Source organism: Schistocerca nitens, chromosome 10 (genome assembly GCF_023898315.1).
Source record: "Schistocerca nitens isolate TAMUIC-IGC-003100 chromosome 10, iqSchNite1.1, whole genome shotgun sequence".
NCBI lineage: Eukaryota > Metazoa > Arthropoda > Insecta > Orthoptera > Acrididae > Schistocerca > Schistocerca nitens.
Genome location: NC_064623.1, coordinates 162680496 through 162696126, shown reverse-complemented (window position 1 = coordinate 162696126; position 15631 = coordinate 162680496). Strand labels below are relative to the sequence as shown.

Genomic DNA, 15631 nt, shown 5'->3' with positions numbered 1-15631 from the left:
TGGAGTCCCTTTCTCGCCGTAAGAAGTCACTACGAAAGCTAGAGTAGGTTTTGCAGGGTATCAGGAGGTGACTCCTTTTTCTGTCAGGAGTGTTTTGCGTGTTCCAGAGGGGCCAGGCACTGCTGGAGTCTCCAGACGCTGCGTCTGTCTCTCCAGCCGCGCCGCCGCCAGAGCTGGCAACCCGGCCACGCGTCTCGTATTCCGCTGCAGACGCAGGCGCATACGCACTCGCTCACGCACGCAGCAGACGCAGCGCACGCACCGTCACGCACTTCCCGGCCGGCGGGACGCGTCCCAGCTGCGGATGGGAACGCCGGCCCACACCGGCAAACGCAGCACGCATGTCCACCCTCTCCGAGGAAACGAACTCCACGGACTGGTTTCTAATTCAGCTGGCGCTGAGCTGGAAATTTGAGGGTTCTAATTCCATCTATGGAAGAGAAATATGGACCATAAACAGACTAGAAGAGAAGCTCTTGAAATGTGGTGCTATAGGAGAATACTGAAGATTAGATCAGGTAACTGATCAGGAGGTAGTGAATAGAAATGGGAAGAAAAGAACTTTGCGGCCCGACCTGATTAGAAGAAGGGATCGGTTGATAGGACACATTCTGAACCATCAGTCGTCAAGGGATCACCAGTTTACTGCAAGAGGGAAGTGTGTGTGTGTGGGGGGGGGGGGGGGGAGGGGGGGGGGAGATAAAAAAGTTAGAGAGAGACCAAGAGATGAGTACAGTAAGCACATTCACAAGGATGTAGGTTGCAGTAGTTATTCACAGATGAAAAGGTCTGCAGAGGATAGAGTAACATGGAGAGCTGCATCAGACCAGTCTTTGGGCTGGAGAGCACAACAACAATAAATCCAAAGTAATCAGTTATCATAGAGGAAAGTGGGTAAAACGGAGCCATATTTTGTTTCTCATTTAAAGAAACATAAAACAGCACGCAATATAGAATACGTAAGTAAATTTTACTTTACAACGTTACGTGCCATTTACTTTTAGAAAATACTGGCTCCCAGGTATAAAAGTTACTATGTAGCTTAGCAACCGCTCTTTCGGCCACATATTCTGTATGGCCCACACAGATTTTTTTTCTTTAATCGAATTTTTATATTGTTAACAAGTCCCAACACCGTCTAGACAGTTCATTCTAATTAAGACAATAGAATCACGGTATTTTCCGAACGTACTTCTGACCAAAAAGCGATTCAGGTAGCTGGAATCCAAGGTTTTCGTTAATCATGCCTTTTGCGTTCTTGTGGCGATACTTCCATAAAAAACTTGCCGCCTATTACAAACTTCTTTATATCTAAGATAAGTAAAATATCAGTTTTCATAGATTTTATTTAAAATTTTTTTAATATAATGAAATAGTCTCTTAAAAATTTTCATCACTGTTTCACCCGCCCTATAGGCTGAACTTCCAAAAACAGTGAAATACTTTTTTTTTAAATTTCTAACAAAGAAGCCAAACACAAATTTTCGTAGATTTAAGTTTGAAAATCCTTTCATAATTAAATATATTCGTAAGACATTTCACCCTCTATTCCACCACTTTAGTGGTTGAATTTCCAAAGCAATGTGTATTTTTCATTTCTAGTTTTATTTCCATAGAGAAGCCAAATTCAAATTTTCGTAGATTTAGCTTTAAAAATGCTTTCATAATGAAATATTTCACAAATATTTTCATTTCTATTTTACACTCTTAGGGGTTGAATTTCCATAAACACTAAAACACGTATTTTTTTATTTTTAAACAAAGTGGTCAGATACCAATTTTCGTTGACTAGCTTTAAAATTGCTTCAGTGGATCTTTAATAGCGATTTACTTTCAAAAAATGTTCATCCAGTACTTTACCCTCTTAGTGGCTGTATTTGCTAAAATGTTGAAACAAGCATGTCTTTATTTCTGACCGAGAAACCAAATACCAATTTCCGTGGATCTAGCTTCGAAATTGCCGTAATAGCGACAAATTTAAAAAAAAATCTCCTGTTTCATTCCCTTAGGGGTGGATCGAAAAATACTTTCTTAAACGACGGGTGCAGTATAAGATGAACACAGTCTGCAAATTTCGAGTTTCTATCCTTAGCAGTCTAGGCTGTATCAGCCAGTCAGGACATTCCCTTTTGTTTGTACAGTTGATATCAACTGTGAGCGTTGCGGAGTGTTCGTTCACGGTCTTAATTAAAGAGTAGCTCAGACAGATTTAGGTAAGTGCATGCGTGAGTACTGCTTTTCCGTTTTCCCACTTGCAGCGCCAATATGCCGCACATGCGAAATGGTGACTCTTGGGCGTAAAGCATTTCGTGTTCAGCATTTTGCTAAGAGTGAGTCTGTAATTTCAGTTCAATGAGCGTTTTAGTTTAACGTTTGTGATCCCAATTGGGGTAAAAACATCCGTGGTTGGGATAGTTAATTCTGAACGAACTAATATGTGTATAAAGAGAAAAGCACAGTACGACCAAAAGTGTCTGAACAGGATGCTGATCGTATCAGACAATCGTACCTTCGCAGTCCTAAGACTTCTGCTGGGGAAGCAAATCTTGAACTTCAGCTGCCAAAGATGACAATGTGGAAGATACAGGGTGACAATTATTGAACTACATGAAAAAAACGTAGATCAGTTACAAACTGCGGTGTGCACACACTTTATACAACGTGTTCGATATGCCTGCCATCATTGGCGATGATATGGCGCAGACTAATAGCGAAATTCTTCATTACCCGCTGAAGTGTCGGAACATCGATGCCGTCGATGACCTCCTGAATGGCTGTTTTCAGCTCAGCAGTGGTTTTGGGGTTATTGCTGTACACCTATTTAATATAGCCCCACAAAAAAGGAGTCGCATGCGTTCAGAACCGGAGGATATGGCGGCCAACAGAGGCCCATGCCAGTGGCCTCTAGGTACCTAGGTACCAGAATGCGGTCCCAAAAGTGTTCCTCCAGTACCTCAAACACTCTCCTGCTTCGATGAGACCGAGCTCCGTCTTGCATGAACCACGTTGTTGTTGTTGTGGTCTTCAGTCCTGAGACTGGTTTGATGCAGCTCTCCATGCTACTCTATCCTGTGCAAGCTTTTTCATCTCCCAGTACCTACTGCAACCTACATCCTTTTGAATCTGTATAGTGTATTCATCTCTTGGTCTCCCTCTACGACTTTTACCCTCCACGCTGCCTTCCAATACTAAACTGATGATCCCTCTATGCCTCAGAACATGTCCTACCAACCGATCCCTTCTTCTAGTCAAGTTGTGCCACAAACTTCTCTTCTCCCCAATCCTATTCAATACCTCCTCATTAGTTACGTGATCTACCCACCTTATCTTCAGCATTCTTCTGTAGCACCACATTTCGAAAGCTTCTATTCCCTTCTTGTCCAAACTATTTATCGTCCATGTTTCACTTCCATACATGCTACACTCCATACAAATACTTTCAGAAATGACTTCCTGACACTTAAATCTATACTCGATGTTAACAAATTTCTCTTCTTCAGAAACTCTTTCCTTGCCATTGCCAGTCTACATTTTATATCCTCTCTACTTCGACCATCATCAGTTATTTTGCTCCCCAAATAGCAAAACTCCTTTACTACTTTAAGTGTCTCATTTCCTAATCTAATTCCCTCAGCATCACCCGACTTAATTAGACTACATTCCATTATCCTTGTTTTGCTTTTGTTGATTTTCATCTTATATCCTCCTTTCAAGACACTGTACATTCCATTCAACTGCTCTTCCAAGTCCTTTGCTGTCATCGGCGAACCTCAAAGTTTTTATTTCTTCTCCATGAATTTTAATAACTACTCCAATTTTTTCTTTTGTTACCTTCACTGCTTGCTCAATATACAGATTGAACAACATCGAGGAGAGGGTACAACCCTGTCTTACTCCCTTCCCAACCACTACTTCCCTTTCATGTCCCTCGACTCTTATAACTGCCATCTGGTTTCTGTACAAATTGTAAATAGCCTTTCGCTCCCTGAACCACGTCTTGTCGAAATCAGGGTCACTTTGGATAATGGGGAAGAAATCACCTTCCGAAACCTTCGCATACCGTTCAGTAGTCATTGCCATCAAGGAATATCGCATCGATTGTTCCGCGACTGGACATTGCAGACCACACAGTGCATGGGGGCTTAATTAAAATAAAATGCAAATAATTTTAATTTTTTGTAGCTGTCTGTCCGATTACGAAGTCTCGTAAACGGTTGGCCCTGACTAGTATTATTACGCAATCTGACTGCATAGAACAACAACAAAGAATGAAATGGAAATTTTCATTAACACAATTAATTAATTAATTAAGTCCCCAGCAACTATAAAACCTACGAAACCAAAACACAAGTGTCACTGTTCTGTGTGTGGAAGTATGACTCAACGTACACATCTGGCACGGTTCTTCTTCAACAAGACAAGAAATTTCAAATACCATTTATACTGAAATAATTAAAGAAAATAGAAATACTATAATTACGCAAGAAAACCAGAATTACACTCTAATACAAGAACACAAGCCAGATGCTTTGTTGACTGAACCTGTAATGACGCATTATTTACAACATTAAAATAATGAAAAATAAATCAAGTTTTGTTACCTTCATATATTGATGAAAACCTCTCAAATCATTACAATATCTCCATTAGAACAACATCTGCTATCTATTCCATCAAACAACTGCATAAGACATGGAACAAACACTTTTGACTACGACATCTCAGCGAGCACACTCCTCCGCTACCTCTCAATAACCACTGCCTACCACGAGTTCTCGACACGCACTGCCTACCATGACATCTCAAGAATCACTGCCAGTGGAGGCGGCGGAACAATACTCTCTAGCGCGATCTCTGGCGCTGTGGCTCAGTGTAGCCACCTTTCAACAGTCATCCGTTGAGGGTGAAGAGACTTCACGATCGCGAAATGCGGATTCTCAGTCCTCCAAAAGCGCCGGTTTTCCTTACTGGCGAACCCATCGAAATGAAAGTGGGCTTCGTCGGTAAACCAAACGCACATGCGCATACTAATTCCCATCATGTCCCACGGTCAACCGCGCAGTTTGAACTTCCTAACGCAAACCGTTCAGAAGTTATGACGAATTTATTTCCTACAGTTTAGTAATTCTCACCATCTATTAAGAAAGCTTTTACACGTATGTCCGTACCGATTACAGGCGAGATGCTGCAGCCTCAGAATAGGTAACACAAGCCATCATGCTCTACTGCTGCTGCTCTCTCTCTGGCTCGTCTCAACGTCACAGCGGTTTCACTGATTACATTGTTGGAACTTGTATTTCCGATTAATGCTTGATAAGCTGTGAGCTCGATACTGAATACTAATACGACTTGAGCAGAGCAATTTTAGAGGACCGTCCTTTTTCAGCTAGAGTACTACAAAATACATCTTTTTTTGAGTCATGAGTCTTCCGACAGGTTTGATGCGGCCCACAACGAATTCCTCTCCTGTGTCATCCTTTTCATCTCAGAGTGGTGCTTTCAATATACATACTCAATTATTTGCTGGAAGTATTCCAGCCTCTGTCTTCCTCAACAATTTTCGTCCTTTAGTGCTCCCTCTAGTACCATGAAAGTTATTCTCTCATGTCTTTACAGATGTCGTTCGAACGTGTCCGTTCTTTTGGTCAGTATTTTCCTGTATTCTATTCATCGTCGATTCTGCGCAGAACCTTCTCAATCCTTACCTCACGTGGCCACCTATTAAACAACATTCTTCTGGAGCACCACTTCTCAAATGCTTCGATTCTCTTCCATTCCAGTTATCACACAGCCCATATTTCAATATCGTACAATGCTGTGCTCCAAAAATACGTTCTCGGAGGTTTCTTCCTCAAATTAAGGCTCATGTTTGATACTTTTTTTTCATTTTGTTCAGCAATGTTCGTTGCGTTTGGCGGAGGCCACATCACATCCGTTCGATTTGATCGTTGATTCGTTTACTCATTATTTTTATTACTGCTGGCTCGTGGTCTGTCCGCGGCTCGTGGTCTTGCTGTAGCGTTCTCGCTTCCCGCGCACGTTGTCCCAGCTTCGATTCCCGGCGGGGTCAGGAATTTTCTCTGCCTCTAGATGACTGGGTGTTCCGTGTCTTATCATCATTTGATCCTCTTTCACTCGCAAGTCGCCCCGCGAGGGGTCTCCCGGCCACCAATGCCATACACTCATTGTCATTATTACTGCTCGCTGCTAGCATTTCTCTCTCTCTCTCTCTCTCTCGCTCGTCTCAACGTTACAGCGGTTTCACTGATTACATTTTGGAACTTTTATTTCCGATTATTGCTTGACAAGCTGTGAGCTGGATACTGAATACTACGAGATGCATTCAAGTTCTAAGGCCTCCGATTTTTTTTCTCCGGACTGGAAAGAGATAGAAACATGCGCATTGTTTTACAATGAGGCCGCGTTCATTGTCAATACGTCCCAGAGACGGCAGCACCGTACGGCAGATGGAATTTTACCGCCAGCGGCGAGAATGAGAACTGTTTTAAATACTTAAAATGGCGACGTTTTCCTTACTTGAACAGCGCGCAATTATTCGTTTCCTGAATTTGTGTGGTGTGAAACCAATTGAAATTCATCGATAGTTGAAGGAGACATGTGGTGATGGAGTTATGGATGTGTCGAAAGTGCGTACGTGGGTGCGACAGTTTAATGAAGGCAGAACATCGTGTGACAACAAACCGAAACAACCTCGGGCTCGCACAAGCCGGTCTGACGACATGATCGAGAAAGTGGAGAGAATTGTTTTGGGGGATCGCCGAATGACTGTTGAACAGATCGCCTCCAGAGTTGGCATTTCTGTGGGTTCTGTGCACACAATCCTGCATGACGACCCGAAAATGCGAAAAGTGTCATCCAGGTGGGTGCCACAAATGCTGACGGACGACCACACGGCTGCCCGTGTGGCATGTTGCCAAGCAATGTTGACGTGCAACGACAGCATGAATGGGACTTTCTTTTCGTCGGTTGTGACAATGGATGAGACGTGGATGCCATTTTTCAATCCAGAAACAAAGCGCCAGCCAGCTCAATGGAAGCACACAGATTCACCGCCACCAAAAAAATTTCGGGTAACCGCCAGTGCTGAAAAAATGATGGTGTCCATGTTCTGGGACAGCGAGGGCGTAATCCTTACCCATTGCGTTCTAAAGGGCACTACTGTAACAGGTGCATCCTACGAAAATGTTTTGAAGAACAAATTCCTTCCTGCACTGCAACAAAAACGTCCGGGAAGGGCTGCGCGTGTGCTGTTTCACCAAGACAACGCACCCGCACATCGAGCTAACGTTACGCAACAGTTCCTTCGTGATAACTTTGAAGTGATTCCTCATGTTCCCTACTCACCTGACCTGGCTCCTAGTTACTTTTGGCTTTTTCCAACAATGAAAGACACTCTCTGTGGCCGCACATTCACCAGCCGTGCTGCTATTGCCTCAGCGATTTTCCAGTGGTCAAAACAGACTCCTAAAGAAGCCTTCGCCGCTGCCATGGAATCATGGCGTCAGCGTTGTGAAAAATGTGTACGTCTGCAGGGCGATTACGTCGAGAAGTAACGCCAGTTTCATCGATTTCGGGTGAGTAGTTAATTAGAAAAAAAAATCGGAGGCCTTAGAACTTGAATGCACCTCGTAAAACACTTCCTCCTTGCGCCCTCCGTCATGGATTAATTTGCTTCCGAGGTAGCAGAATCTCTTCGCTTCGTTCGCCTGCTTACCTGAGTGGTAGCGTATTTGCCTAACATGCAGCGGGCCCGGGATCGATTTCCGGCCGGCCGGCTTTTCTACGCTCTTAGACTGGCTTTTGTGTTGTCCGCAGCAACAATTCATCGTCACCAACACGCAAGTCGCCCAATATGGCGTCACCTGATATAAGACTTGTGCCCCGGCAGCCGAACGTCCCCGGTTGGGGCCTCCCGGCCAACAATGCGACACGGTCATCTAATTTTTTTTTCTTAGCTTCGTCTACTTCGTGATCGCCAATTCTGATTTTAAGTATCTCGCTGTTCTCATTACTTTGTCTTTCCTCCATTTACTCTTAGGCAGCATTCTAGTCTCTTTGGACTGTTCATTCCGTTCAACAGACACTGTAATTCTTCTTTACTTTCACTCATTTATTTTCCGAATTGCTCCTTCGATGTATAGATTGAACATCTGATCAGCACACCGCTCTTCCGGCCGTATGTCAGTTTCCGAGACACCGGAGCCGCTACTTCTCAATCAAGTAGCTCCTCAGTTTGCCTCACAAGGGCTGATTTAACCCCCACACCCCTATCTTATAACCTTTTTAATCCAAGCACTTCGACCTTGCTCTTCCACTATTGTTGTTCTCTCTTGGTTCTCCTATGTATTGTATATTACCTGTCTTTCCCTGTAGCTTACCTCTGTCTTTCTTAGAATTGCAACATTTGACTCTATCGAACACTTTTTCTACGTCGAAATATCCTATGAACGTATCTTGATTTTTTTCTTGAGTCTTGCTTGCATTATCAACCGCAACGTCAGAATTGCCTCACTGGTGGTTTTACCTTTCCTGAAGCTCAACCGATCGTCTTCTAAGAAGTCGTCAGTTTTCTTTTCCATTCGTCTACATATTAGCCGGCCGCTGTGACCGAGCAGTTCTAGGCACTTCAGTCTGGAACCGCACGACCGCTACGGTTCGAATCCTGCCTCGGGCTTGGATGTGTGTGATGTCTTTAGGTTAGTTAGGTCTAAGTAGTTCTAAGTTCTACGGGACTGATGACCTTAGATGTTACGTCCCATGGAGTCATTTGAATCTACTTATTATTCTTGTCAGCAGCTTGGGTGCACGAGCTGTTAAGTTGATTGTGCGATAATTCTCGCACGTGTCGGCTATTCCTATATTCAGAATTGCGTGGACGATTGTTTTTTTTTTGTTTTTTTTTTGTTTTTTTGGGAGTCTGGTTGTTTATCACCAGTCTCATAGATTCTATACACCAACGTGAATAGTTTTATTGCTACTTCCCATAATCATTTTGGAAATTCTTATGGAATATTGTCTGTTCCTTCTGCCTGATTTGATCTCAAGTCGTGTGTTTTATAGTGAACGCTAGTACATTCTTTCGTGCGAGTTTCAGTGCTTAATATTCGTTTTCTGTTGCTTTGTATTTCTTGAATGTAGAATATACCGCAGTTACGGGGTCGAATCTGGGCTCTTCTTATTGTGATGTGGTACTGAGCTTCCTGTTTACTTACAGTCTCTTGATTTTGCTGTTTACTTATAACCCCATGCTCAACTTCGATTACTCGGTGTTCAAAGTGACTGCTTGATTCACATCTGCAGGTAGGATAGAGCCATTTGCTTTGAAGGCTACACACGTTATGGCATCACCTGCACTAGGTTCCATTTGTTGTAGGAAGCTGGGTGAGGTGTAACATCACAGGACCCTGTTTGGGTGTACTCCCGGTAGCCAGAATGTCGCAACCATATGTATCAACAGTTATATCGGCTGGGCATACTCCAAGGCTCACAAACGTGGCTCCAGCCGGTGTAATCCTGAAACCTCCGGAGAGAGTAGTAGACACACATCACTGCGCCTGTCTCAATTTTGTCCGGTAGCTTTCCAGTCCCAATCTCGATATATCCAATTTCTCGACAACTTAATTGTCAATTCCGTGAAGAAAACCTCCTTAAATCTAAGGTATCCTTTGCATTTTGGGCCGGCCGAAGTGGCCGTGCGGTTAAAGGCGCTGCAGTATGGAACCGCAAGACCGCTACGGTCGCAGGTTCGAATCCTGCCTCGGGCATGGTTGTTTGTGATGTCCGTAGGTTAGTTAGGTTTAACTAGTTCTAAGTTCTAGGGGACTAATGACCTCAGCAGTTGAGTCCCATAGTGCTCAGAGCCATTTGAACCATTTTTGCATTTTGGCCCACTCTATAAACCTCAGCGACTGCCGTGGCAGACCACCCCGCAAAGACTATTATTCGAAACCATCGGCTGTTTAACAATCGACAGTTCGAACTGTTTCGTCAGTTGTTCAGATAAGTTTTACGGCTTTCGATTCTTAGATAATACATAATTTGAAGGACAATCAAACAATTTAAAATCAAAGATGGTTAAATAGTCTATATTAAACTTAGCGTAAGTCCAAATCAGCTGTTTACTTTGTTTTTCCCTCTAGGACGACCAGTTTCGTAGCGTGGAGGTATGTCTTCAGGTCGTATAAAACTTTTGAATACATTATGGGAGTGACAGTGATCAATGTGTTACAAATATTTACTATTAAAAACAGGCATGATCACGATTTATTTATTAAGGTGACCGGTTTCGACCACTACTGTGGTCATCTTCAGACCTACAAAACGCATACAAAGCTGTAATGAGAGGGATACATACGAGGCCTGTTCAGAAAGTAAGCTCCGATTGATTGCCAAATTGAAACCACAGTGAACATCAGAAATGTTTTACTTGTAACAATTAGCTACACCTTTCAGCTACTTCTCTACATAGTCGCCGTTCTGACTTAGACTTTTGTCATAGCGTTGTACCAACTTTTCAATAGCCTCATCATAGAAGGCAGCCGCCAGTGCTTTCCGCCAATTCTCCACGCTGGCCTACACCTCGTTGTCTGTGTCAAAATGTTGTCTTCAAAGACAGCGGTTCATGTGACCAGAGATGAAACTCAGGGGGAGACAATTGCGGACTGTATTGTGGGTAATCTCACATTTCCATTTGAAAACGATGCAGGAGCATCTTCATTGCCCCTGCAGAATGCGGCTGAGAATTGTCTTGAAGAAGAAACAGCACGACAGTTATGTAATGTTAGCTGCATAGCTTCAGGCGAAATTTCTCACCAGGCCCTCGTACTTGGCGGCAGACACTATTTTCTAGACATCTTTACGCACTCACTGCGAGCTCAGAAATGAGAAGAGCGACGTGATGCTAACTGGGGTTATACTAGAGACACTACCCAACACATCTGTGCAAAGCGTTATCGGATTTTCATAGTCGTTTCCATTTCGCGACCGATCGGAGCTTACTTTCTGAACGCCCCTCGTACATTGAAGAAAATACATAAAGTTATAAAGCCATAAAACGATGAATTACCATTGAGTAGGAACCTCCTTCTGCTGGAGAATCACTACTGGAGAAACCAGTGCACGTCTTACTATATATAATGGAGGCTCCGCCCACTTATGACAGCATTATGTCATTACCAACCAATGGGTTATGAGTCAGTCAAGAATTAAAAATAAATACACACTAAATTTAGCTCATTAAACAGCTATTGTCAATTAAGAAGTATTAAAAATATTTAAATATGTAGGATAAATGAACTTCGGTTTGACAGTACATGGGTTGCCTCTCAAGGTCTGTTAGTGAACCATTTGGAACCACGGGTTGCCATGGTGAAGTTGGACGCCGTTTCAAAGATGAGGCAGCAGGCTTCTTACCACTGAAGTTGTAAAGTCGATAGGCAAACTAGTGGTTGCCATGGTGTCAAAAATCATCTGACTTGTGTAGTAAAATATATGCCTTCGATTATATAAGCCTGTTCAAATGGCTCTGAGCACTAGGGACTTAACATCTGAGGTCATCAGTCCCCTAGAACTTAGAACTAATTAAACCTAACTAACACACATCCATGCCCGAGGCAGGATTCGAACCTGCGACTGTAGCGGTCGCGCTGTTCCAGACTGTAGCGCCTAAAACTGCTCGGCCACCCCGGCAGGCAGAAGCTGAAAAAGCAGGTTTATAAATCTCCTTTGAGAAGACCATATCTATTACAAACATTAAGGCAGCCCCAAACACAATGAAGACGTTATATGGAAAAAAATGAGAGAAGTAACAAGTTGAAGTATCTAGGAAAAAGACATTTCAGCGAAATAAGCCATTAAAGTAAGAATTAAGAACAGGGAAACAGCACACTACTTCACAAAGGACGTATGTAATAAGAAATCGATATCTGTCAACGCTACCCATACGCAGCACTCTACTATAATTCGCGCAGAAGGACTTTATGCAGTAGAATGTTTAACTCTGAAACAAAAAAGGTGGTGATGCACTAGAAACCATGCAAAGAAAAATGCTAAGGAAAATTCTGGGAGCATTTAAAGAGCAAACACAATACACAAGACGTCATAATAGAGAACTTTATACACATACTGAAAAAATTAGAAACATGATTAGGGAAAGAAGAATAGCTTTCTTCAGCCACAACTAAAGGATGAATTCCAACAGATTGACAAAAAGACTGTTCACTTACTTCGGTAAAATAAAAATGGAAAGACAAATGGTGCAAAGATATCGTGGAAAGACTGATACTCAGAAAGAAATTACAGGACTCCGAACGTTTCTCAGGAATTCGAACATCTTGCATCGTCTGACATTGCCAAACTCTTTTTATAGGTCGACAAATCCCATGAACGTGTCTTGGTTTCTCTTCAGTCTTGCTCCCATTCCTAACTACAACGTTAAAACTGCCTCTCTGGTATCTTTACCTATCAGAAAACCAAACTGATCGTCATCTAACACATCCTCAATTTTCTTTTCCGTTCTTCTATACATTATTCTTGGCAGTAACTCTGATGTATGAACTGTTAAGCTGGATGATGTTTTCTTCCGAAAGTCTGTTGGTATATCGCCAGTCTCATAGATTCTACAGACGTTGGTGAACAGTCGTTTTGATCCCACTTCCCCAAATGATTGAGAAATTCGGAGGTAATGCTTATTTCAGCTCAAGTCGTACAAAGCTCTTAAATTTTGATTCCAATATTGATCCCCTATCCATTTTCTGTCGTCTCATGTTTCTGCTTCCATCACGCCACGAGATAGGTTCCTTGTAGATACCTTCAATGTACACTTTCCACCTATTTGCTCTCTCTTCTGCATTTAACAATGGAATTACCGCTCTTGATTTTAATTTCACCAGAGGTTGCTTTGACTTTTCTGTATTCTAAGTCAGCCTTTCCCACAATCATTTCTTTTTCGATTACTTCACATTTTTCATGTAAGTATTTCGCCTTAGCTTCTTTGCATTTCTTATTTATTCAATTACCAACTGACCTGTAATTCTGAATTCCTGAATTTTCGTCAACATAATTGTACTTTATTCTCTCAACGATCAGCTGAAGTTATTCTTCTGTTATCTGTGATTTCTTAACAGTAACGTTCCTTGTGCCTATTTTTTTCTTTCCAGTTTCTGCGATAGCTTTTCAACTGAGCTACGTACTGAGCTATTCATTATCGCAGTGTCTGTATCCTCAGAGAACTTCAAGTGCATCTCTTTCCTTAGCTTTCGTTCCCTGTTTATTTGTGTATTGACTTTTTCTGTCTCTTAAACTTCAACCTACTGTACTCTTCGTCGTTCCTAAACTGTGGTTGACTAAATCTGCTCCTGGGTACGCCTTACAATCTAGCATCTGATTTCGGAATCGCTGCCTGACCATGAAGGAATCTAACTGGAATCTTCCTGTATCTCCCTGCCTTTACCAAGTTTCCTCCTTCTCTGCACATCAATGTCGTAACGCAGAAGTTACGACAACTCAAGTGGGAGAGGCTCGGGCGTCTGCCCTATCATCCTCATCTTTGCCCATCCGATTACCATGCCTTCAGTCTCCTAACAAAGACCTTTAAGAGTCAGCGGTTCCTGTCGGACTAGGAAGTGTAGCAGGCAGTTTCGGACTTCTCAACGCAGCAGGACACGGTGTTTTAACCAGCGGGTATCTTCAACTAGGTGCTTTGCTGGAATGATTGCCTCAATGCTAACGACGGCTTTGCCTGACTGGCCGTCCGTTTTTTGACTGCACGACCTTCGGAAGGAATCTTTTCGATGTGTCAATCGTTTGAAATAAAAACTGGTGTTAGATGAGAGAACTGTTAGTCGCCTTTATTGTTTAATTCGTTTCTGAAAAAGTTGTAAGGATCTGGAAACTGAAGTTAAAAAAAATTACAAAACTGAGTCGATAATTCTGGGAAGAAAAACAAATAGAACTGAACTAATTGCCTTGTTTTGGAGACAATCTTTCAATATGAAACTTTCCTGGCAGATTAAAACTGTGTGCCCGACCGAGACTCGAACTCGGGACCTTTGCCTTACGCGGGCAAGTGCTCTACCAACTGAGCTACCGAAGCACGACTCACGCCTGGTACTCACAGCTTTACTTCTGCCAGTACCTCGTCTCCTACCTTCCAAAAGGCAAAGGTCCCGAGTTCGAGTCTCGGTCGGGCACACAGTTTTAATCTGCCAGGAAAGTTTCATATCAGCGCACACTCCGCTGCAGAGTGAATATCTCATTCTGGAAACATCCCCCAGGCTGTGGCTAAGCCATGTCTCCGCAATATCCTTTCTTTCAGGAGTGCTAGTTCTGCAAGTTTCGCAGGAGAGCTTCTGTAAAGTTTGGAAGGTAGGAGACGAGGTACTGGCAGAAGTAAAGCTGTGAGTACCGGGCGTGAATCGTGCTTCGGTAGCTCAGTTGGTAGAGCACTTGCCCGCGAAAGGCAAAGGTCCCGAGTTCGAGTCTCGGTCGGGCACACAGTTTTAATCTGCCAGGAAAGTTTCATATCAGCACACACTCCGCTGCAGAGTGAAAATCTCATTCTGGAAACATCCCCCAGGCTGTGGCTACGCCATGTCTCCGCAATATCCTTTCTTTCAGGAGTGCTAGTTCTGCAAGTTTCGCAGGAGAGCTTCTGTAAAGTTTGGAAGGTAGGAGACGAGGTACTGGCAGAAGTAAAGCTGTGAGTACCGGGCGTGAGTCGTGCTTCGGTAGCTCAGTTGGTAGAGCACTTGCCCGCGAAAGGCAAAGGTCCCGAGTTCGAGTCTCGGTCGGGCACACAGTTTTAATCTGCCAGGAAAGTTTCATATCAGCGCACACTCCGCTGCAGAGTGAAAATCTCATTCTGGAATCTTTCAATACTTTCAGAAAATCTGACAGAAACAGCTAGTCAAATTCCAGAACAAAAAATCGAATAGAAATTCTCTCAAAATTTCAGCTGAAGAAATAACATCCATGACATCAAGATGCACAAAAATACAGAGAAACATAAATAGATAAAATAGAGTGAGATGTCTTGGAGAAGGTGTACAGCAGAATGAAGTAGAAAAATCTGTAGTAGATGCAGAAGCTAATAAAATGGAAACAGCATTCGCTTTTGTCAACAAATGTCTACCACAAGAAATGCATATTTGGAAAAACGAACCCTAAGTAGCACACAGCATCAGAATGATTATATGCATGTAAATACTTAATGGTGAACAATAAGCTGTGTAGAACAGAGGTGCTTGAAAGATGTGTTGTTAGAAAAATAATGGGTTACATGAAAACTAACGACAGTTGGAAAATGATTACGTAGGGATATAACGGCTCTTCTTCTTGATGATTTGGTTTGAATTGTGCTTGGCCTCGGCTAAAACTCGGCGACAATCGGTAGAGTGTTGGGATCGTTATCAAGTTACGAAGACGACGTTACACAAAATAACAGTGCTGAACCGAAATGTCGACGTGCGACAGATATTTGCTTCACCAATTATCGTAATTAATCGTTCGTAATCGATGTTTAACTGATTAATGATGAAATATTAATGATAAAACCAATATAGTCACATCCACAACAAATTCCCTACAAGCTGGTCGTAATTTCAAGTATCTA

General features: G+C 42.7%; 1 non-coding gene across 1 annotated transcript; it reads right to left on the bottom strand.

Moving 5' to 3' along the window:
• Positions 1-14039: 14039 nt before the first annotated feature.
• Positions 14040-14114, bottom strand: Trnat-cgu (transfer RNA threonine (anticodon CGU)). The gene has a single exon. It is a non-coding gene; the product is annotated as a tRNA-Thr (tRNA).
• Positions 14115-15631: the final 1517 nt, after the last annotated feature.